Source organism: Cygnus olor, chromosome 2 (genome assembly GCF_009769625.2).
Source record: "Cygnus olor isolate bCygOlo1 chromosome 2, bCygOlo1.pri.v2, whole genome shotgun sequence".
Lineage (NCBI taxonomy): Eukaryota > Metazoa > Chordata > Aves > Anseriformes > Anatidae > Cygnus > Cygnus olor.
Window position 1 is genome coordinate 68,797,397 of NC_049170.1, and position 22,375 is coordinate 68,819,771.

At 48.0% G+C, this 22,375-nt stretch overlaps 2 long non-coding RNA genes across 2 annotated transcripts; both read left to right on the top strand.

Moving 5' to 3' along the window:
- Window positions 1–7,253: 7,253 nt before the first annotated feature.
- On the top strand, window positions 7,254–8,308 carry LOC121065745. Its single transcript, XR_005817289.1, has 3 exons — window positions 7,254–7,367; window positions 7,473–7,995; window positions 8,140–8,308. It is a non-coding gene; the product is annotated as an uncharacterized LOC121065745 (long non-coding RNA).
- Window positions 8,309–10,477: 2,169 nt separating this feature from the next.
- On the top strand, window positions 10,478–17,498 carry LOC121065746. Its single transcript, XR_005817290.1, has 3 exons — window positions 10,478–10,672; window positions 11,004–11,139; window positions 16,921–17,498. It is a non-coding gene; the product is annotated as an uncharacterized LOC121065746 (long non-coding RNA).
- The last annotated feature ends 4,877 nt before the right edge of the window (window positions 17,499–22,375 follow it).

The window sequence follows — 22,375 nt, forward strand, 5'->3', positions numbered from 1 at the left end:
CAGGCAGAAATTGAGGAGGTTAAGAGGGAGATGCTTACAATAAAGCTGCAAAGAGAATTAACATTTGCTCATATATTTTGACGTTTGGTAGGGCTGGTGAAGCAAAGCATTAGATAAAGCCCAAGATGTTTCATTTTGCTTTGGTAATCTACTTATGGAAGGCAGTGTAAAATCAATCTTGCCAAGCAGAAAGAGAGTTGGTGGAGTCTAAATTCTATTTCTGAGAGCCAGCCAGTTTATAAAAATGGTGAATATTTTTTTCTTATAAATTGAAAGTGGATCTTTTGAATGCAAAGCTGCAATTGTTTTAAAAACAGTTATTTATTATTTCCAAGAGAGACTGGTTAACTGTAAAGTAGATGTAACAAAATAATGAGGTGAATGAACCCTAACTGTACATATTCTTGACATAAATGAAATGCACACTGTTGTAGCAGGTGAAGTGAAGCATTGTCTATCAGGGCTGTTTTTCTTGGCTGCATCTCAGATTGTGTGTGGGATCCTAACCTCAGGCACAATAGCATTCATAAACAGCAATACATTGCTGCTCTTTCTACACCAACACATGAATACTCATTTTTAAACGAAAACAATCTTATTAAATACCATTCATTCATATCTGGATTTACAGATGCTTGTTACTTTTTGAAACCTGTACCTAATATAATTGTTTTATACTGGGCAATGTATAAAGCAGTCTTATGCTAGAACATTATAAGGTCATAATAAATAATGTTTTAAAGATATAATTAGCTACTTTACGCTAGGAGAGTGCATTTTAAGTGTCCTTCTGCTGCATTAGCAAGCCACCAGAAAACAGAAATGAAATAACCTTGCGTAATTTCTTTATTATTATATTATTATTTCTAAGGAAGGATTTTGCAGGCGATAATGGAAATCAGACCAGCTTCAGGTTCAGCCTCTTCCTCTGTGCCCAATGTGCAGTTACTAAAACGTGCTAATTACTTTAGTGTTCTTTGGATGCTTTTTTAACATTGTGATAAACCCGCAGCAGTACAATCCTAGGTCACGCTTTTTATACACTAACAAAGATCTGCTGTTATTTTCTTTCCCAGATAGATAGGCTGAAATTCGGGTGAGTGGCTGCATGTTAGACCGTTGCTGCCACACAAAGCTAATTTCTGCATGTGAACCAAAACACAGCTCAGCAGTCTTGCACCATGGATAAGGACAGCCCTTCTCTTTGTACCGTAATTTACCCCACCCTCCAAAAATCGAATATTAGTATAATTTGAGATTTAACTGGTGGAACAGCCATCAGGACAGCAATGCCCTGCAGCTGAAATAATATTTAAAATAGAAGGGATTTGACATTTGAGAAGTCAGTGGCTTGAAATACCCAGTTGTACTTAGCTAATTCAGTCCTTAACCTCTGGTTTCAAATAAATCAATTACAGTCGATTCCACTTCAGTTCAGAAGTGCACGAGGTTTTTAGTTAATTGAATACATTTTATTCACTTCCTAGGAGTATTCATTTATCCAAACCCTTACGTTTGAGGGCGATTTCTTTATTGTCCATGATAAATTTGACTGTGTAATCAGATCAACTCCTTGTTTGTTTACTCATGTCCTGCCTTGCATTGAAATTCCAGAGTGCACTTCCCTTTCCCTTGTCGGTACGTATGTGTCTGAGCCCAAACTGGATTCCCAGAGCGCCAGCCCTCACCTTCAAAAAGCGTAGCTAAAATAATAAACATCGCTCTGACAAGGAGCGGCGCGAAGCCCATCCCAGCTAGACAGGGCGGCGTGATTTAAGCAGCTTGACAGCCGAACAGAAAAGGTTAGGAGTGTACAAAATAAATCGTGCATCTGGTTCTATCCCGTGCATCTTCCCTGAATGGAACAGCTATGTCGCTGCTCCCTGCCCTGCAAGTGCCAGGAGCTGTTAACTCTTGGAGAGTGTTTGGAGCCTGCTCAGCCTCTGCAGGAGACGATTTTGTTGAGAGCAGGGCGGTGAGGTTGTGCCACTGATCCATTCCAAACAGATAGGGATATACACAGTCCTTTGGATGTGGTGTTTTCAGAACCCTGCTGGTGTTGGTTTGCTGTTTTGGAAAGGAAAGGGGTTAATTAGCATCATTATCAATCACTAATGCTTGTCTAACGTGTCCAAAAAATAATCAAGTTAGAGGACTGCATGAAGCTAACATCTGCTTCATTCCAGCTAAAGATTTTTCCCTATATTGTTCAATTATTGGAAGTCCACACCAGTTTCAGGCTTTGTCAGGGCCATAAAACAGGGTCAGATCGTTAGAAATCTAGAATGGAGGGGAAAGTGCAATATAAATAACAAATGGCTTCATTATTTGAGTTACAGGTGCATGAATGGCCGTGAAAATGAGCAGGGATTACTAGAATGTGTTCCTTCTTTTTATCTCCAGGATGGAGAAAAAAAGAAATCAGCCAAGCCTGGTTCTTAAATCATTTGTCCTCTCTAATGCAATATTTAGTTGAGCAACCCCAAACTCCCCCAAAATAAGTAATTTAAAGCAATTGGAAGCAGAGGAAAAGTAAAACTCTTTCATGGCTATTTACTAGTGGAGCCTTACTGGTTTCAGTATAGCAGAATGGCCTTGTTTCTCTTTTTCTAGCTGAAGTTGCTAGACTTCCTTGGGTGGCTGATGTTTTGGGCAGGGCAAATAGAAATATAGCTTATGACAAAGGGAAAGATTTGTGTCCTTGAGCTGTTACTCTTCTGTTCTGGTGCCTGGTGCTGTACGCAAGCAGGTGACAGATCTGTGGGCTTTCATTCCCTTTTATAGTCTCTGCAGTCACATCTCCGTGAGGTCGTGTTCAGCTTGAGTGGCCCAAATTAGAGGGCCAGCGTTTCTCCTCTCTCTGATGAAGTGGTTGGGGCACCTTCACTGAGTGAACACAATGTGGAATTCAGGCTGTTTCTACCTGGAGAGCTTTTTCGTAGGGTAGGAGGGACCCAATGGTTTCCAGCCTTGCTTTTCCTTCTGTTTCTTTTGCAAGGCAGGCACTGGCACCCAAAGATCACCATGGGCTTTGCAATTATCTAGTCTTTTTTATTGTAGTCACTCATTTGCACAGATACCTTCAGACCAGGTGGAGGAAAGCATGTCCCAGGTGCAGAAGGAATTGTCTTGTTTTCAGAGCAGGGAGGTGAAGGGCTACCCTCTGTGAAATGAGTGTCGTTGCTCAAGTGAGATATGCACACACCCCAGTCCTAATTTCCATGGGACATTACAGGAGCTATGCGAAGACCTTTCCTGTCCAGAGGTACTCTTGAGCCATGCTGCTCTTGTTGCCTGTGGTGTGGTTAATTCCCTTTGTAATAGTCTATTGGAAGCAGATGGGGGGCTCTGAACGGAGAGTAGTTTTCTGGGAGGAGCGTGGGCCATGCAGTTGGGCTCTCAGGCTTAGGGATGTATGTTACTTCACCATGACGGTTTTGGTTGTGCTCCTACTGGCTTGTTGGTCCGGCAGGACTACTGCCCTGTGCTGCTCTGGGCATAGCTGCCCCCTCCTCTCTGTGTGAAATCTGCCCCAAGCCCAAAGCTGAGGATAAAGAAGCAGAGGTGTGAAATACACGGGGCACGTTTTCGGTGGTGCTTGGGGCTGTGGGGAAGGAGAGAGCTGCCTTCCCGATCCTCTCCCCTGCTCCCTTCCTGAGCCTGCTGGCTGCCTCCCAGCTCCAGCACCCCCTTCTCGCCCTCTCCCTGGCTGCTGGGTGCGGCTCCCACTGCTAGTCCTGTCTCTCCTGCGGCCTTTCCTCTCCTGCTTGGGGATTGTCTTTCTGCTCTGCAAGCGAGGTGGCCTGGACCTTAGCTGGGGAGAGCCCCTGCTGTGGCCTCAGCTCTCCCCTCCCCTGTAGACCCAAAGAGCTGGAGTGTAAACATGCCAAAAACGTGCTCCTGCTGTCCCTGCCCAGGTTTGGGCTCTTAGCAGATGGGTTTTCCTATTGCCACAGAGACGGGAGGCAGGATGTTCCTGAGGGCTGTTGTGTGGGCTCAGGCTGGCCAAGGGGGCTTCTCCCCATCCCCGTGCACTCCCCATGCAGCCACCTGACTGGAAAGGACAGGATTTTGCAGGGAGCTGGGGAGAGGGAGAAAATCTGATGGAAAAGGGTTTTGCCCCAAGCCTTCCACGTAGCCCAGACAGGACTGTGAGGGGTCAGAGATAACCCCGTCCCACACTGCAGCTGCCTCTGGAAAGTTTCTTGGGAAGGCACTGGGAAAACTGGAGCCTGCAGGAGAGCACCGGCTGCTGCTAGGAGCCTCTCAGAGGCTGGCTGCTTGTTTGTTTGCATCATCACACCTAGGGAGGCTTTCCGTCCGGGGTGTCCCTCTGTCCGTCCGTGTGGCCGTGCTCAGAGGCGCGTAGGCAGGTGGCTGTGTGCGGAGGTGTGGGTGCCTCTGCCCTTGTCCATGGGTGTCCATAGGTGTCTATGGGTGTCCTTTCGTCTCTGCAGGCGAGTGTATTTATCTCACCATCCCTGCGACTTTTGGAGGGGCTGAGAGAGGAGGGGGTTGGGAGGGCTGTCTCCCAGATAGTTGATATTCCAGGTTCAACCTCTTTCTCTGCTCTCATTCTCTAAACCCAGCCGGGGGGAGTGTCGCCCCAGGCCGAACATATGCTTCTTTCCATTGCACTAATCCACCTTCAGCGTGGAGGAATAATTGCTCGAGTGTCCATGGCTCCTCTCCGCTTTGTCCCTCGCTGGCTCCCATCAGCTTGGCACATGCCATTTCAATCAAAACCTTTCAGAGCCCTGTCTCCTTTTATTACTGCCCCGCTTCTCCGAGAGGAGGGAAGGGCTGCACCCCGTCCCGCAAGGTGGGGGGGACGGGGCTGGGGGGGCCCCCAATGCCCTCATCCACCCCGCCGGGAACAAAAGGGGCAGAGAACAGCACCGGGCTGAGTTTACTCCGCCTGCATGTACGGCATTGAAGTATTTTTGTTGTTGCTGCTGCTGGAAAAAAAAAGGGGGGGGGGCAAGGGAAAAAAAAAAAAGGAGAAAAAAAATAAAACCGACCCAACTGCGCTGCAAGAAGTGGCGGCCGGCATTTCCTTTCCCCAGGTTTGGGCAGAGCCCAAATGAGATGGGACAGGAGCGGGAGGGATGCCCTCGGCCTCCCCTGGCTGGATCCGACCCGGCGGGGACAGCGGGGACAGGGGGTGCCCTGGGGCAGGGGCAGCCTCCGCAGGGCTGTGGCAGCACGCATCCTTTCTTTCCCTATTTTCCTCCCTCCAGGCGAGGGGGTCGTGGGTATTGCGAGGGTGGGGTGGGGGGCTTGAAAATTCCTCCCAGGAGCTGAGGGAGCGAAAAGAAGGAAGGGAGGAAGGGAGGAAGGGAGGAAGGAAAGAGAAGGATCCAAGATCCGCGGGATTTTTACATCTTTGCGGGACCGCCCAGCTTTTTCTCACCTCTACTTTCCGCGCACCTGCCCCGGCCGGGTGAAGGGGGGGATGCTCGGTTTTAGGTGGGGGGTTCCTGCCCCGACCCCACCTGCAAAATGCCGGCTCCCTGGGGGGGCCGAGGGTTGGGACGAGCGAGATGGGTTTGCTAACCCCCCGGCGGGGCAAAGAGCAAAGGGGAGCGGGGCTGGATCCGGCCGGGCGCCGTGGGAGCGCGCAGGGGAGATGCACGGCGCTCGGGCAGCTTCGGCTTTTTCCCCTCGCACCGTGAATCTCTGGACAGTTTTGTTAAGCACGGAGCTTTTTCGCTGCTGAGAAAAATCGGCTTTAAAAAAAAAAAAAAAAAAAAAAGGCTAATTTTCCCCTCTCTGCTAGGTTTAGGTTTAACCGCAACACCCACAGAAAGTGCCTTATGAAAACCAGACTTTTCTATGAAAAGACACTTCTGGCAGCAATTAGTCTGGCTTTCTTTAACAAAATTCTTTGTAATGTCATTCAGCGGAAAAAAAAAAAAAAAAAAAAAAAAAGAAAATCCCAGGACAATTTTGATTACCTAGTTAAAAAAAAAAAAAAAGTATATTCGGTTTTGCTCTGACAAAAGTGTTTAAATCGCCCTTTAATCGAAAAAAAAAAGGTTAAAATTTTGCGAGAATGGGTTTTCATTGGAAATAAACTTGCTCGTATCACACGTGACGGGCGTAAAAACACACCCAGACGGTACGGATTTATTTAGGGAGCTTCAACATCACCTTGGTTGGGAAGGGGAGGGAAGGCAGGGGGGCTGGGAGGCACATTTTGGGGCCCATTCATCTGCGCCCGCCGAGGGCCGGCGCTCAGAGGCGGTCCCAAACCTGCCCCCGGGAGGCTGCGCCTGGAGAAGCCGCGCTGAAAATCGCGGCGCTCCGGAGCGCGCAGGGATCGGAGCTCCCCCCGCCGCGAGAGCAGGGGACGAGGGGCGGCGAGATGCGAGGCCGCTCCCTGCCCACCTCCAGGAGGAGGAAGAGGAGGAGGAGGAAGGGGAAGGGTGGCGCCTCCCTGGGCATTTGTCGCGGATGCTGGGGCAAAGCCGGTCCCTCTGCCTCATCCGCAGGTTTTTGCTACTTCGCTTCTTCCCCCCCTCCCTGTGCTCTGGTGAGAGGTTGCGTGTTCCAGCCCAGAGATTCAAACGTTAAATTGCTAAAACAGAGTCGGAAAGGGGGCTGTAGGGGAGGGAGGCGTGTTTATATTTCAGATCTTTTCAAAGGTCGGCTTTAATTAGGTTAAATACAAGTATTATTGGCCCAGAAACACGTAGTGCGTTAAGCTCGTTACAAGCCTAATTGCAAGGCAAAAATAAATAAATAAGAATAATAACAAAGTGCGTGGGGAAAGGAGAAAAGCTGCACTCCTCCATCCCTACCCGCGGCCCCTGCGCCCACCTGGGCACATCTCGCCCCGGCCTCCCTCCTGGTGGGGGACGTTTTGCAAGGCCCTGCCGAGCCCCCACAAAGGTGGGGTGGGGTGTGTTTGGGGTGCGTGAACCTGCTCGGAACTTGCGGGGAGCCTGGTCCCGCGCGACCCTCCAAAATCCATCGCCCCAGCTGATCCTGCTCGCTCAGCCCCTTGGCAGCGCAACTTGGGGGGGGGGGGGAGGTGGGGAAAAGGGAGACATTTGTCCCGAATCACGAATTTTCATGGCTCGGAAAGAAAAAGGTAAACCTCATGTCTAGCTCAATTAATAAACATGGTAATTTCACACCCAAAAGGAGGACATTATTTCATGTTAGTGCTATCGGCTCCATCACAAAGGGTCACAGCGCAGCTGTGGCGAGCCCGGGGTTATTATGCAGCCTGATGATAGGATCCCGCTTGCCATCCCGGCTCCTTCCTCGGGGCTACCAATAGCCCCCGGCAGGGCTCGTGCCACCTCATGATAAAGGACTTACCCGATGCGGGAGGAAATGGAGCAGCTTTCAGATGAGAGGTAATCAGCTTGCAGGCGCAGTCCCAGCCTCTCTCCCCCGCCGGTCCCCTTCTCCCGCCTTTCCATTTAACTTTTTTTTTTTTTTTTTTTTTCTCCCTCCCCCAGACCCAAACAAGCCCCCGAAGTTGTTTGCAAGCCCCCGAGCGCAAAGCGGAGCTGGGAGGGTTCCCTGCTCGGCCAGCCCCCCCGGAGCACGGGATTTCTGGTGTCAGGAACCGGGTCCAGGAGCCGTGAGGCGACACATTAACTGCGATCCCATAATCTCTTAATCACATTACGTTTTAAGTGAGCATGTGTAATTTCACCCATCAATGATTTATTTAAGCATCGGAGCACAATTACTCGTCTCGTATGCAACCGCCGGCCGGGGGAGTGTTGTTTGCTCGAAATAAAATCTGGGGTCGGGGGGGGGACTGCCCCTACATCTGTGCTGAGACCCCCGCAGCCAGGAGCTGCCGCGGCTGAGAGAGGGATGCTCGCCCCCTTTCTCCCCTCTCTTAAAAAGCGAAGCCCCCCGAAGCGCTCCTCAGCAGGAGGTCTGCTAGCGGCCGTGGGACGCGCCCCTACTGCACCCTTTTGGCTGAAGCAGGTGCAAGCCGCAGGGGGACACACTGATCTTCACGCCTGGGTGGGGGCGGTTTCACCGATCCCTGGCTGGCAGCCGCTGCTCCGGCGTGACAAACGCCGAAAGGATGCTGGCAAGGAGCGAGGCGGCTTCGCTGGGGGTGGGCAGCATCCTCCCTTCTCTTTTTCTTCCTCTCTCCAGCCGCAGCCGACCCCAAACTTCCCGACGGCAACAGACCCAATCCGTTCCCCCGGAGGGGCAGGGGGACACCCCGCCCGTCACCGTCGCATCGCGCCTAGGGGCCACGAACGTCGCTTGTCCCTGCAGAGATGGGGTGGAGGGAGGCCCCGAGCCCCCCGTGCCGGGGACAGCATCCCCCAGCACAGGCTAGAAGTATTATTACTATTATATAGTATTATTATAATTTTATTTCCCCGCAGATTGCAGCGCTGCGGGCCGGAGGGAAAGGCGCCCCACAAACACGAGGGGGCTGCGGGGGGCCAAAACCTTCCCTAAGCCGGGCTGGGCTTTCCCAGATTTTTGTTCCACATGTACCGGTATTTTTGTTAAACCGTCGATGCAAGAAGGTGCCTGAGAGAGAAAATTTTGGTTAAAGACAGAAAGAGACCTCCTTCCCTTATTTTTTTTCTCTTTGCCCCCACTTTTTTTTTTTTTCTTTCCTGGAGCTGCTTTAGTCAGGCGTTTGGCAGATTTAACGTTGCAAAGGAAACAAAGGAAAAATGTAATTACATTTTTGGAAAACAAACAATAATTACACGACACAATCGGTATAACAGTAAGTGAAACACAGCAGCGGGAGTTAGAAACAATATTGGAATCGTGGAGATGGGCTTCGCTGCTGACTCAGCGTTTCTGAATTCTCCAAATTGTCCCTACATCGGATTTCATCGGATTCAGCTGCAGTCTATTGGCTTTTAAATGAAAACGTATTTCGCTGATTAGGCACATATTAGCTGCCTAAAATAAAATAAAAAACAAAAGGAAGGAAGCAGGTTTGCTTAGGCACAAACAATTCTGGTGAATGGAGAGTATTTTGGGAGCCCTGCCTTCCACCTGTGCCCCGCTCCCCCTCTATTTGTGCCTTTGGCGGGGTGAATTTCTGCAGCACCTGTCACCTGGGGAGGCTGTGGGTTAGCATGGCCCGGGGCTGCAACTTCACGTTGGAGCACCTTATCTCCCGCCCTGGATAGGGCTGACAATACCCCCCGACATCAACTCCACAGCTTCGACCCGGCTCTCACACGGTGATTTAGTTCTGGGGGGACTCTCCGGGTACCAGGAAAGTTGTGCGTGTGTTTATCTGTTTTTCAGTGGCCTGGATTTTACTTTAATTGAGAGCCTTTAGGATTAGTTGCAATAATAGGAGTGGTTAGGACAGGAAGGTCTCAAGGCTGAGAAGAACTCTCTTTGCCTCTGAAGAAAATACCAGATATCCCACAGAAACATCTGTGCAGGGTATAGGTCTTGTGCAGATGGAGGGAAATCATCGGGCTGTCGGTGTGCTGTGAAGTGTACATGAAATTGAGCATTTGCTCAAGCGGTGCTTCGCTCTGCTTCCTATTAAGCATCAAATCAAAAACATGATCAAAAATCAAAAAAAGGAGGTGAGAGTAAAAAAAAAAAAAAAAAGACGACTTTTAGTGCCCAGCACTGAAGCAGAAACATCCCGGGGAGAAGTTTGGAGCTGTGCTGCTGCTCAGTCCCCCGGTTCTGCTGCCGGGATTCCCCAATTTCCAGGCAAGCAGGCGTGTTACCGGCGACAACAGCAGCAGCAGGAGCAAACACGAGGCTCCTTGCTGCCCGCTCCTTTGAAAACAAACACGGCCTCTTTTTGGTCAGGAAACTCCAGACAGAAGTGGCAAGTAAAGCTTTAAACCATTTGGAAATTCCTTTATGATTTAAAGAAGGAGCCAGGGGGCTTTCGTCCTCTCCCTGTCATTGGTTGCGAAAAGGGAAACAAAAGAGGTAAAATGCATTCTCCAACTAACTGGCAAAGCGTTTCATATGCATCAAAGGGAAAGAAAGAGCTAATCCGAAAATGACCACTTTAATGTACACAAAACCGTTGCAAACCCATGGCTACGGCGGCAGAACCAAGGGGGATTTTTAGCTCACCACCACAACAAAAACCTACACTTAATGTCATAATAACAGATATTAAACAAAGGGGAATGAAAGGATCTCACGCTGGTTTTTCTGCATTCTTGACTCTAATTAAAAATATACAGAAAGAAGACATAGTTTGGGTCAAAATGGCATGAGAGCTGCCTTGTGCCAGCAAAGGGTCTACAATTATCAGCTTAGAGGCTGGACCCGAGAGGTCTCACTCACTCTCTGGCTCTGGGGGAGCCGTGAGCTGGGCGCGGGGGCCAGGGTGGGATGAGCTTGGCAAGGGCTGGGGGACAGGGCACCTTGTCCTACCCCTAGATGGCAATGGGACATCAAAGAGGGGCTAAAACAAACACTCAAGCTTTTTTTTTTTTTTTTTTTTTTTTTTTCCCCGGCTTAGTTTTGGAGGCCACTTGGACAGCCCTTCCAATTCGAATGGCACCGGGGTGTTTGCCCAGCATCAGGTGGTGACTCTGCTCCCATCCAACAAGTGCCCTGCATGACAATACCTCCCCAGGGAGAAAATGCCAGCACAGAAGGAACTTTCTCTGAAACTGGAGGCCAGGAGCTGGAGCCAGACACATTCAAATGCGAGATAAGGCACATGCAGGTAATTAACCACTTGAATAAGCTACTGAGGGCAGCAGCGGTCCTGTTCCTTGCTGTATTTTGGCAGAGGAGTGGATGATCCTGTGACTTAGTTTAATCCAGGTGCCCAGGCTCCACACAGAGGCAGCTAGCTACAGCTCGATAGCCTGCAGTATGCGAGAGGTCAGATGGGGACCTTCCAGCCATGATTCGCGACTGACTTCAAGACTTTTTGATTTGACCCCGTAGTAATATCCATAGCGGTGTGTGCCTTGTGTTACTGATGTTTCAGTGTCTCTTCCCTGGTTCATGTGGAGGGAAGCATCTTTAATGCTTGTCTATTTTACTTTCAGAGGAGCCAAACTTGGCCAGGTGTTGAGAAGACAGGTCTGCTGTGAAGAGTCACTAGTCTCACTGCATTCTGAAGGCCTTCTTCCATCTTTGCAGAAGACTTTTAGGTGCCTGCAAGTATCTTGGGCTACACTCGAGGTATTCTCACTCACCAGCAATGGGAAGGGCTCTTTCAGTGAAGGTGGTTGAGGAAACCTACAGATGGTGCTCCCACCCTGGGGAAGGGACAAAACTGGAAACTGAGGGAAGTCAAACTGTAGGGGCAGGGGAGCGGTGGTGCTCTCATCACACGGCATTCACACCTGAGCTCATTGTCCCATTTACCTGCCCCCAGAGCTGGTCTGAAGGTCTGACTAGGAGCTCCTCCAAGAACTATATATGATCTCAAGAACAATATATGCTTCAGTGAATAAGGAAATAGCGGAGAGCACCCTCCAGACTTGCTACCTGATGCAACCTTGCATCTTGATATCTTTAGCTGTTTCCTTCGTGCAGAAAGTCCTCTCACGGTCCTCCAGAGAGGCCAGAGCCTCATTGTCTGTGCCTCATCTTCAAAGGCTTCAGCAGCCCAGGTTGTCCTCATCTAGCACAGTCACACAGTCAGTGCTACAGGGAAAGCAGGGTCTTTCCAGCAAAGCCTACCTAACCTGAGGACCTTTGCGAGAGGCCCAGGAACGTTTCCCCCATAATTGTAGGGTGCTCAGCTTGGGGCTGCCTGTGCAGTGCAATTATCTTTTACCAACACAGTGACTCCTGCTCACCCTGCAGCACAGCTGCCTCGCTGGAGCAAAAGGTTAAGTATTAATTACTGCCTGTAAATCCAAGAGGTCTTCTCCAGAGAGCATCACTAACACTTCCGAGACTGGCTTTATACGTGTTGAGTAAAAGCTGTCAGATGGCGATTTCAGCTAGTATCGCTTTTCAGCCTGTAAAATCATAAATGGGGGAGAGGAATACCTGATATTTCAGGGCTTGAGTGGGGGCTCTTCGCCTTCCGCTCTGTTTATGGCTTTGGAGTGACACCTACACAGTGGTGTTTGAAATATTTATGTGCTCTTTTTGGTGAACACCTGCAGAGGAATCCCACTCCTCATTGTAGAGGATGCTCACAGGACTGGAGAGAGAGGGGCAAGAAAGCTGATTTTCCCGCTGCAGGTGTAGGCTCACGCTACTTAATCCTGCACTCATCTTTGGCTAGGGCACTTGGGGGATGTGAACTCTGATACTCAGCATGGCAGGGGTGCAGCTCAGCCACCCCCTGGGATGGATGCCACTCTGCATCCCACCTGGGCCCATGGTCTCCTGTACCAGGCTATTGAAGATATTGCTACCTGGTCTCAGAAGGGGAGCAGTCCTGCCTCAGACAAGACAGCTGTGAGGCAGCTCTGACACTGTGGATGCTTTCTGTGTGGTGGGGTGCCCACCAGACACACGAGATGAGCAGGATGCTATGAGCATGTCCAAAGCACCCTGCCTCTCTCCTAAAGATAGGCTTTTACCTGCAGCTTGCAGAATATTTTGGAGGTGTGTTCCCTTCGTTCCCTTTGTATGAGATACAGTGTGTGTTGGTGTGGCTGAGTCCTCATCAGGACAAGTACATCAAAAATAGCAATGGACAGATGGATTTTAAAATAAAAATGATTCTGTGCAGCAGCAGCTTTGTATACAGTTCTTTCCTGGAGAGAGGATCTTAACTAGCTATCCTATTGTAAAGCCAGTTGGGCTCTTGAGATAAAAACAACAGGAGGAATTTGAATCTAATAATAAAATTATCATCATCATCACCAAAGGAAATGGTAATGACAGCCAGGATGAGCTTGACCATTTCTCCCAGGCTAATAAAATAATCTGGTTTGCCTTACTCATATCTGATAGTGCCTAATTGCCATGCCAGTTGCAGTCCTATTGCCAGTATAATTTTGAAGTGATTTACCATTTGTCTGCAAAAATTTGCCCTCTTGTTAGTCTTGCTTTATACATTCTTCCCCAGGATGTGCTAATTTTCTTAACCAAAATTGTACAGAATGATCGGTTAAGCCATAAAAATAAACACCGACATATTTAGGGCCAAAATGTGTTGTCATTTCACTCTTAAGGGTGTGAGCACTCACGGCATGTTCTGCACGGGCACATTTTCTCATGCACCTCTTGGCCAGCTTGATGGCTTGATGGATGTGCTGAGATGGGGATGGAAGGAAGGGCAGTGGGGAGGCTGGGAACCAGACCAGGACCTGGGAGACCTGCACTTGCTTCTGTTCCTCCTGTAAGAGGGAATAGGCGGGAGGAGGTGGGATCACAGCTCGGTGCACGTGCCATGCTTTTTGTGGTCTGCTTGAGGAATAATCCTACAACATAAATGCAAGCTCCTCGCACATCAGAGAAACAAAAGGCACCATACCCCTTCCGTAGTCAACAAGTTTGTTCTTCATATTTTTCAAGTACAGAGGTGCTGAGATCACATTTATGAGCCTGTGCCTGGTCCTTCTGCATGGAGAGCAAAGGAAAACAGCTAGGTGTCTCTCTGCACTTTCAGGTGCTTGTGTGCTTTAAAAATCTGAGCCCTGTGTGTCTGTGTCCTTGTCTTAAAATAGGTCTAACTGCTTTGGAAGCAGTAGGAAATATTACCACAAACACTCACTGGCCTGTTTCTAAGTACATGTTAGAAAATACAGACAAAAAGGATACTGTGAGTCCATGCTACCCTTGCCAGGAAAGCATCTAATAAGGCCAGAAGGAGAGCTGAACCCTGCGGATGGGATATGTGGGGTTGGCTGTGCCCGCTGAGTGTGGGGGGATTGGTCCCACCAGGAAAGCTTCCCACACCTCAGTATTTGGAGACCTGGGCACAGAGGTGGGGCTGCTGAGGCACTACGCCATCCCTTGCACCCTTGGCAACACATTCTGCTGCTCTGCAGATTTTTAGTGACAAAATACATGAGAAGGAAAATTCTCAAGGAGACGAAGCAAACCCCACAACCCTGCTTATAATTAATGTCAAGGTTTAAACCCAAAGTGACAGGGAGCTCACATTTTAAGCTGGGCCTGTGTCCTGGATTCACCCTTTTGAGTGAGAAAGCAGTACTGTCACTTCAGATTCCCTGTTCGCTGTGGCGCTGGTAGTATCCAGGGTGGGAATGGTTGCACTCATCTACTGCCGTGTTTCTTCAGCGACAGAGTTGCTTTTCTCTGGCTACTCCTCAGGTGGGTTATTTGTCCCTAAACTCAATGGCCTCCATCAGACCCAGCCTCTGAGATTCTGTATGAATCTTGCTGGTAATGTCCTTCCTGGTGGCCTTTAAGGTAGGGTCCTCTAAGTTATGGACAGACCTGTAGCTCCTCAGTCATTGCCCTTTGTCTTGTCCCTAAGCACCTCCTGTGAACTTCCACAAAAGGACTCTGAGCATAGCTACACAGCGTGATACGTCTTGGCATCCCTGCCTAGGCTTCTTCAAAATGTGCTTCCCCTTGTTCAGAGCAATCAGTCCATTCCTGACGATGGTTCAGCAATGCCTCCCAGGCGAGTGAGGGCAGGATCGGTCCTCTTTCTCCAAATTTTGTTGCGAGTCAGATAAATCAGCTGGGCATGGAGAGACTCTGTGAGGCAGGGGAGAGCAGAGGCTGCTGGTGCCTGCGTGTCCCTCACAGAGGAGACAAGATGGCTCCTGGGGCTGGGAGGGTTTGGTGCCAGCACCCCGGCACCCGAGGCCATCACATCTGGGGAATGAGGCCACCATGCACCACAGCTGAATTTAGGGATTTTCATGGGATTTTCATGGGTCCCTTTTCTGTAGAAGCAGACCTGTTATTGCATCCAGCTGTGCCTTCTTTAAAAGCATGGATATCTGGACGCATGGATACGGCCATGCGTTAGCAACAGTATGATGAAATCTAGAAGTGACTCCTCTGTCAGTTATCATAAAATGCCTTCCAGGGTAGCAACAAGCTTTTATTTTAATGGCAAACAAAGAAAAAAAGTATGTCTCTTTCCATTGTTAGTTGGTGTTTCAGTAATCCATTAACTTTTCAAGAGGAATCCTTTTAGGATCCAGGCTTAATTTTATTCATGGTTATGTACAGGACAGGAAATGGTACCAAACAAGGACAAGGTGAAAAAGGAAGGTGTTTTCCATGATTACTTACTTTTGAGGTAGCAGATAGCACACATATCCTATCTTCTCCAAAACAAAGAATCCAATAGCTAATTTTTAGATGGTAAGTTGCCACTGAGAAACTTGATTAACCCTGGTCATGGTCTAGTATGCTGGCACTTCTCCTGTCACAGCAGTACATCCTAGACATGACAGCTGATCAGCCTTAACACTGCTGCGGCTGGCAAAAGCAGAAGCAATTTCCCTCAGCAATATATGGCCCACAGACCTCACTCAGCCAGCTCACCCCTAAATTAGCCGCTAGTTTGGGCATTTCTTGTTACCAGGAAAAGGCCTGGGGATCAGGCCATCTGGGATCTGGGGCAGCCTTGAGCGGAGGAAGCGTGAGCTTTTGCTGTTCTGCCCTGCAGCAGAGTGATGCCAGCAGCAATGACAGCCACACGTCCGCTTTGTGCTTGCAGTGCATGGCACCTCTGGCTCAGGCGCGTGGAACAGTGCTGGTGCTGTCCTCTGCCGGGAGGGGAATCAAAGCACCAGGCTGTTAAGGGAGCAGTTCAAGGCCAAACATCATGCCCCACACAGAGCTGGGAACAAATGCAAGACTCTTGCCTCTCAAACCCTGTATAAACCACCCTTCCCCCCTGCAGGGTGGTATAGGATTTACAGTGGGGAAAATAAGCATGGTATAGACATATAGAATAAAGGGAAGATGTGAAAGAATTTGCACAAGACTGTGGATTTTCAGAAAGCAAACTACATGTGCCTTGTAATTGCTTTTTGAGATTATTGGGTACAGAGAAGGGTTTGGTCTGTTTCCATGTATGGCAATCACGAGTGAAACTTGCTTTAACTAAATCCCACTAACATGACATCCCTGTGTGCTTTTACTGCTGGTATCAAGAGGGGCTACCGCTATGAGCACAGTGCTCAACACATGCAGAAGTTGAATATAAGGATACTGCAAAAGCAGAAGACATGAATAGATGTTTTACATTCAACTTTAACTCCTGCTTGATATGTGAATTTGCATTGCCTGACTGGTGAGGGGTGGGTGTTTCTTTTGCATTACTTGCTCTTTAAGGATGTGATTAAAATGAGGCCATAAAATACCCCGTGTTTTATTCCAAAGTCACCTAGTAGACAAAAAAATTGAGAATATCCTGGGGAATGTCAGTAGTGGGACCATCTCCCACCACCAGAGTGCTTAAGCTAACCTCTTCACAGCACGTATGTAAAACTTTCAATTGTCCAGTGCTGGGTCTATAAGAAATGCTTTATTAACACCAGGACAAATCAAAATGCCTGCACAAGCCCTGCAAAGGATGGCCTATGTTGAACATCTCCTCAGCAGCTCTGCCCCCAGTGGGGTGATGTCCCCTTAGGGATGTAGGCAGCAGCCCCCATCACTGCCAGTGAACCCCATGGGGCTCCAGAGGAAGGAAAAACCCAACCAAGGCCAAAAGTTAGCTCTGCAGCATTATCATGAAAAGTGTAGTTGCACAAGGGGCTATTCTCTGGTTGTGTTTATGTGGCTTGCCAGTTAGTGCTAATAGCAGCTACTCTTGTATGTCCCACAGTGGGAACAAGCCTCTTAGTGAATAATGTAGTGTTAAATTCTGGGTAAGACATCAAAGTGCCAGTAAAACCAGTGTTATAAGATTACCTCTGGCAGCTCCAGTTTGTGACCAAGCTATTTTTAATATTATAAAATCTGTTGCTCCCCTCCCATGAATAGGCATACTGTATTTTGCTCTTTCAAGTCAGAACATGCCTTTGTGAATTTCTTTCTCTCTTGCTTTCTCTTTTTTAGGTGTCTCAATACTTTCTCCTGTGCTCTACAAATGAAACTAAAACTGAGGGCTCAAGGATTCACGTCAGTGAAGACCCTCCAATTTTAAGTCACGGGTGAGACCCTCATACTAATCTTTGAGGGCAGGCTGGGCACTTGTAAACTAACAGCAACAGCATGCCTCAGTATGAATGCACATATGGTACCTACAAAATACCATGTGCTTCTTGATTTGGGACCTCAGCAATACCTTAGCATACAGAGAACATAAGAACCACAAGAAAAGGCCATGGGAACAGGAAAAGACCCTTTTAATTCCACCTTCCTGCTTTTTCAACCTCCTCCCCCATCCCCTCCTTCTCCAGCAACAAATGAAGGTGTCTGTGCAACTCATTTACATGCTTTGCTTAGACTGCCTACTCTGGTAATTTATTCCATATGTTTATTGCCCTTTGTGTGCAATATTCCTGCCTGTGTTCCCTATTTGCTTATAATTTCCTAATTTTTCAGGTCCTATCTCCTGTTTTTTGTTTTGTTTCATTTTGTTTTGAACCTGCTCACCCATGTGTGATCTCTGTGAAATTTCTGCTTACAGCAAAGTTAGCAGCCAATGTTACTTTCAGCCTTTGCGAAGCAGTGCCTTGTTCAGGGGGACTATGCTGAGGCTGCAGACAGGATGGGACCTACTGGGAGATGTAATTAGTGCCAGCCCTGCTTTAGCGAGTCAGCGCTCCCCTTCCCTTCTGCTGTTTCAGAAGCCACAGCTTTCTAGAATGGGCCCATAAGGAGAGGAAGTGTCAAGGCCCCTCTCAGTACATGGCTGGGTTTAACAAAGCACTGAGCTGCGTGAAGCAGCTCCAGCTTGAGAAAGAAATGTTCTGAGTCTGAGAGTGTGACTTTGAGCCTGAGATTTGGTTTTGGAAATCTCACCTGTGCTGTTTTCAAGAAAACGGTGGCACTTGCCGCCACCACAGTTCTATTACACCCTCATGCTCATCCATGAGTTTAGTTTATGGGCAGCATCCACGTGGCATCTCCTGTACACCCCTCAGACCAGACACGTTGATGGACACCCTGTGAGCATCACCCAGCCACAAGACTTCTGAATGCTTGGACAGCTCAGTGCTTCCCAAGAATGCTGCCTGAGCAGGACTTGGAGGATTTGCTACGAAATGGGAATGCAGTACATGGTGGTGGGCATCATCTGCACCCAGCACAACCTAGTGGGAATGTGAGTGTTCTGTCCAACTGTGGCAAGGTGGGAGCTGCCCAGGAGGCTGGTGGGTGCTGGGGGGGATGTGCCTCTGGGGTGTCAGTGGGTGAGCCCTCACAGGCCTGTGACATTTCTCAGCGCCCACACTGTTTGTCAGGCAAGGAGCTGCTGCCGAGCTGGGTTAGTATTGCCTGCAACATGAGCTCTTTTCCTGATGGCTGCTAGGAGAATATCAATTATTTTTTACTATGGAAAAAAACACCGGTAAGTTTTTTTTCTCTGTGTGTGCATGTGTGTGTGCGCATGTGTTTGTGGGGGCACTTTAGAGAATTTCTATCTCATTTCTTAGATATCATCCCTGGTTTTCTTCCCAGTGATGTGAGAGTGCACATCTTTGTGGTCCCTTTTTGTCTTCTTGGCTTCAGTATTTCCAAATAAATGGAAGTGATTGCTTCAGTCGCGGCTGAATTCTTTGTGCAGAAAGACACTTAAACTTGTGCTCAGCTTTAAACTTGGGAGTTATCGGTTTGACTGTGGGTCAGCTCCACAGATTCTGGATGTGCATCCATGCCATCGCTTTTCACAGCGTTGCATAACCTCTTCATAAATTTCTCTTATATCTATGTCTAGGTCAGGATCTAGATCTTTTCAGTGAGTCACTCCCAAAGATGCAGTATTACATACAAATAGGTAAATCAGTAAGTACACACACATATATATAAAACCAAAGTGTGCAAATGTAATTTGCTGGAGAATCCTGGCTGTAAAAAGTTTTGCAGAAACCTATGTGTACCTAAATACAAAGTATTGGTATGTCCCAAGGCATATTCTGTGTCATTATTTCCATACCCATGTCATTGTTTCTAATTGTCATGCAATAGTCTTAACCATGCTTTGTGTTTTCCTACCTGGGATGGAAATGCATCCCCTTTGCCCATCACTATGTGGCTCATGTAAGGAACAGTCTCCATGGCATTGCTAAGGATTTTGGTTCAGGGAATATATCTCTGCAATAGTCCCATTGCCTCTGATTTGACCTTAAACCCCTGTGAGGAGAAGGAAGGTATTTTGTGATTGTGGTGTAAGAATTTTACATACCGTGATGTCAAGCTTTGCCTTCCAACACATTAGGCAGCCCCCACCAGAGACATCACCTGTGCCTAGGGACTCTTCTTTTGGGGGAGATTTTTATTAAAAGGGGCCCAAGCAGCATACACATGTACAAACAGATATAGTGGGTGTGTAAGACATGGGGAGAAGTGTGCGTGGGGAGCATTTTGCTTTTGTGAAGGCTCAGGTTAGCAAGGCTGCCTTTGTGTCATCCCACCCTTCTCCCAGGGCTATGCATCTTACCCAGGGCTGCTCCTGGGCACAAGGGAGCATTCTGGGATGTAGTGCATCCTGGCAGAGTTTTTCTGATCTACACAGGGAAAAAATCTGACCTCCTCTTTAGATGCTTTGTCTGCAGATCTACCTTGGTAATTTTCCCTTTGCTTTATTTAACATGTCAAATTGAGGCTAAGGTATTCAATCTCATGGTTTTTAACAGTTACTGATTTTACCATGTTTGGTTTGGCAGTTAAAAAAATCAACAGAAGGATTACATTTCAATGGCACAACACCCTAATCCTCAGGCAAATGATTTGTCCAAGCTTAATATGAATTACTTAGGATGTATTTTTTGATGTAAACACTAGTTCTAATAAAATGGTGCCTGAGGTACAGTTCTTCAACTTGTAATACCCTATCTGTGTTGGCCTGTACACATTGGATTTGAAACCATTATGATAAAATATATCCTCTTTAGCCTGATAAAAAATAAAAAATAATAAAAAAAATCACAGTGTAGGGCCTCCTCTCCAAGGGAGGACACAGAGCGTAGCCAGGAGTCTCCTTTGCACAAAGCGGGCCGTGTTAGGGTCGTCTAAGATTGTGCCCCATCATCCACAGGGTATTTCTAGGGCAGAAATCAACTGTGTCCAATGGATTTTTCCCTTCCATGATGCATGCAGGGCAATCCCCACAACGCTCAGCAGGCAGAAGGATGCAGCAGGCTTGTGCTTGGGTAGAGCAGTGGGGCTGAAGGGAAGCAGGTTCCCTCATCCCCATACCGGGTCCCACATTTCCTGCCCCATCATGGTAAGCAGGGCAGGGAGTGTGTTTGGTGTGTCAAGACGTTACATTCACCTTACCACCTCATTAATACATGAGTGACAGAAAGTCACCTCCAGCCACCTCCCCTGCTGCTTCCGCTACTGGGTTCCTCTCAAAGGTTTTCACAGAAATAGCAAAAAATATGCTGTTCTGGCAGGGTTACAGCAGTGTAGCTCACTGATGACTGAATGTGTTTTGGGAGTAAATACCAACATTTTGGAAGAGTTTCCTCATTCTTGCTGAGCTATTCCTTGCTCAAAGTAATGCTGTCTTTACATCTGTCTTTAATGTTGTCTTGTAAGTCCTTTTAAAAAATGAGGCACAAGTGATGAGGACAGAGACATCTCATTTGACACAAAGGTTTTGGCTTTGATGGGAGAGGTAGGGTACCCTACATCTTGTTCAGTAACATTTCTGTTTTCTCCAAGGAAAATCGGAAACATTAATTGTATAATGAGAAAACATTCAGCTTTCTTGCTCAATGCCCCTGAGTTAGCTTGTGGGACAATCTAATGAAACTGGAGCATGATCAGATATTCCAATTGCCAGGGCTCAGTGTCTATTGTCACATGCATCCTACCATGTGGGACTGAATAAGTCAGCCCAGGCTTTTTAGGGAGCACGGCAGAAAATGCCACCCAAAGCTACAGGGTCTGACTGGTCCTAACACTCTGTGTGGGCTGAGACAGGTAAAAAGGAAAAGGAAAAAGCTAACTCCCCACACTGGCTCTAAAAGATGAACAGGCTTCTGCTGGGGAGGAGCTGAGGAACAAAAAATGCAAATAGCACCCAGCCTTCTTCCCCTTTCTGGAGTTTTGTTTCACCACCAGCTTTCCTGTGAAAACAGAAAAATGTGGGCATCAAAACACAGGAAACAACACCAGAAGATGAGTTTCTACTCTTTCCCCAGAAGATACCACTCCCTTCAGGACCAGTCCCTAATTCTGCCTTAGCTCTCAGCTTTGCCTGTGGCAGCTGTGGAGAAAGCCTTTTTGGGGATCCCCTTTTCAAAGATGTGATGTGTCCATTTAATTGTTGGTTGAGGGAGAAGATAGGCAGAGTGGTTGGGGAAGGTGGCCAGGCATCAAGATTTCCTTAGTAGTGTGGAGATGCCCTCTCCCAGCTCCAGCAAGGTGAATTGAAACACCATTGCTGCTGGTCATGGCCATGCACCATGGAGGAGCAGAGCCTTGGGCAGTGCCAAAACCACCCTGTGGAAAATCACCAGAGTTAGCTCCAAAGGTTTGCCTAGGCGGTGTGGGGAGCCCTGTGTGCTGGTGGCCATGCCCCTGCCACCACCACCACCACCTCTTGCTCCAGCGACCATGTGCCCACAGCTGGAGGTCCTGCTCCTGAGCCGTGACCCAGGTTTGTGGGTTGCAGCCTCTCTGTGCATCTTCTCAGGTGTTTTTAAAACCAGCACTGCAATGCTTAGCCCCAGACCTTGCAGGGAATTACGCACGGAGGTTGATCAGATAAAAACTGTGCCTTCCACTCCAGGAGCAGGGGCTGAAATTACACGTGTAATTATAATGTAGTTAACCTGTGACTGCGCTTGGTATTTTTTTCCTTCAAGCCAATTATTACTAAAACTGTAAACTCAGTATGACTGAGTTGTTTATCACTGCCCTGAGAGGAAATCATCATTTGGCTTCACACTCCTCAGGAGTCAGGTACTTCTTACCTTACATTTACACTGCTGTTAAGATAATGTTAGCATTAATACCACTATTTTTCCTGTATTAATGCAACATTGTTGGTATTAATAATATTTAATTCAACTCCTCACTTCCTTAGGAGGAATCAAAGCCCAGAGTTATTATTAAGTGTGCAACTGGGTAATAAGCAGCTAGTCCCAGCAAAATTACAGCCTTTATGGCAAGGTGGCAATAGGCTGTGGGAGCCTTGCCTGCTTGCTGAAGCTTAGCAGCAGCTAGCATCGCAGGGAAAAAACAGTATTTGGCCCCATGGATGGAAGAGTTGGGCTTGATTCCTCCAATAATTCACCTGGACTACTCTTTTATTCTGCTCTTTGAGAGTTTATCTTCCCTGCATTGGTATAAACCCTGTTCTGGACCTGGGGGGGTTTCTCCAGAACACTTTTCTGTC